This window comes from Octopus sinensis, linkage group LG2 (assembly GCF_006345805.1).
Source record: "Octopus sinensis linkage group LG2, ASM634580v1, whole genome shotgun sequence".
In the NCBI taxonomy this organism is placed as follows: Eukaryota; Metazoa; Mollusca; class Cephalopoda; order Octopoda; family Octopodidae; genus Octopus; species Octopus sinensis.
In genome coordinates this window covers 184940973-184943472 of record NC_042998.1, presented here as the reverse complement: position 1 = coordinate 184943472, position 2500 = coordinate 184940973, and positions in this window count along the sequence as shown.

Here is a 2500-nt window from a genome sequence, read left to right as displayed (position 1 = left end):
ACAACCTCCTCTCTACAATACCGGATGAACGAAGAGCCCAATATGAGGTGCCGACGAGGGCAGCAGAATCAAACTCCCTTATAAACCAAATGGGCTAGCAGCTGGGACAAAGCTCATACAGGGGTGGTTGCGAAACGCCCCAGACTGAGGAAATCAGAAACACCGCGGTGGTACTCCAGTATGACCGCAGCCGCATCGCTGAAACGAGTAAAAGGATAAAAGAATATATATATATTCTTTTACTTGTTTCAGTCATTTGAACGCAGCCATGCTGAAGCACCGCCTTTAGTCGAGCAAATCGACCCCAGGACTTATTCTTTGTAAGCTAGTACTTATTCTATCAGTCTCTTTTTCCAAACTGTGTCGGTTGACTAGCGATGTTGCGGGGAGACAAATACAGACACACAAACATATACACACATATACATTCATATATCTATATATATATATATATATATATAATATTATTATATTATATATATATATATATATATATATATCCACACATAGAATATACAGACATGCAGGAATTAAATAGACACCTTTAATTTTCAAAATTTCTGATCTAAGCGTCTTAATATGTTTTCAGCGGTGTAGAATTTACAATGTAATTATTCTTTTTCATTCCAGGTGCCATTATATTAAACATTTGCGAAGAGTAACCATGCCACACACAAAAAATTCAGCAGAACTGTCAGATTTTCAAAGATGTTGTATTGATGGGCAATCTGAGGCTGGTCTTAGCCAGCGAAAAATTACCGAAAATCATCAAATTCCTCTTGCTACTATTAATAGAATTATAGTGCAATTCAAAAGCTAAGGAAAAGAATCAACAAATTCTTGTCCCGGTTGACCTGAAGAGAATTGTGGAAAACGAACCCCGTTTGAAGGCTTCTGACATTGCAAAACGGATAGAATTTAGTCCGAGAACGTGTGTTACATATCTGCATAAGCGTGGGTGAGCGTAGACAAAAGCCAGGCTACATATGTTTCATAGCTAGCAGAACCTAGCAGTAATTATCCAAACGAAGGGTAGGGCGCAAGCTACTCTTCAGGCCAAAGATACCATGAATGCCATGTTGGATGGTTGAAAATGTATCTCAATTGAAATATGTGTATATATTGCTTCTAAAAATTCACTATTATGAATTACCGTATTTCTTTATATTTAAAATATTTTAAGCACACACGCAAATAGAGGATGAATATATATAAATATAAATATATATATATATAATATATATATACATAAATATATATATATATATATATATGTGTGTGTGTGTGTGTTGTGTGTGTGTGTGTGAGTAGATATATATATATATATATATATAATATATATATATATGACGGTTGTCTTTTAGCATCCCTCTACCAAGTCCACTCACAAGGCTTTGTTGGGCGAGGGGTGTAGTAGAAGGGTGTATACATCAATAGTGTTCCAACGGCAAATTATTTAGGAAATTAAAACATCTCTCTCATCTTAAAAGGGTTTTAAATAAATATTCAATGCTTTCGATTTAACTCTGATTTCTTTCGTAGAAGTCATCAAAATTACGAAACCTTCTCGCCCACCGGCAGTGTAGAACGAATGTAATCACATTCGAGTAATCCTTATCATGGGCAGTTATATGTTGTTGATGGGTTACTCTTTAGTTTTGTAGAGTAAGAATACTTGATCACAAATCTATCTATCTATCTATCTGTCTGTCTATCTTATATGTATGTATATGTGTGTGGGAAGGGTGTGTGTATGTGTTATATATATATGTATATATATATATATCTATATATATATTATAATATATTATATATGCATATATATATATATATATATATATATATATATATATATATATATATATATATATAATATATATATATATATATATATTGTTATATTTCGGAATGGTCATAGTGCCAGGTTAGCCAATAAAAACACACGCACTATATATTTGGTGTATTTTGCTTCAGTGATATTTATTTTTTACATTAATCTTAATCTTATTTCGGCCAAAGTTCTTTCGTCACACTCCTGTGACCGCATCCTTTTAATAGAACTCTCTGTACGGATAACTATTGCACTGTATGTAGATTTAGCCCACAAACAAATGTAAAGCCAGAAATGTGTGGTCTATAGTATAAGATGTATAGAGGGAAGAGGGCAGTAAACAAGACAGTAACATACGTAGGGGACACAGAAGAAGCATTGGAGAGTGGGTGAATGAACATTGGAGACAACTCAAGGAAGGTAAAAGCTCATCGATTCTGTACCAACACGCCGAACAAGAACACGGGGGATCAATCAATAACATAGAGATTAAGATATTGTCCACACATAGAACAGATGCAACAATTAGACAAATTACAGAAGCTACACATATAATAGAAAATAAACCTAGCCTGAATAGAAAACTAGAATGGAGCAATAGCACACACCACAACATATGACGATAGTGGATCCGCAAACATAATAAAACCACAGATAATTAAGAAATAG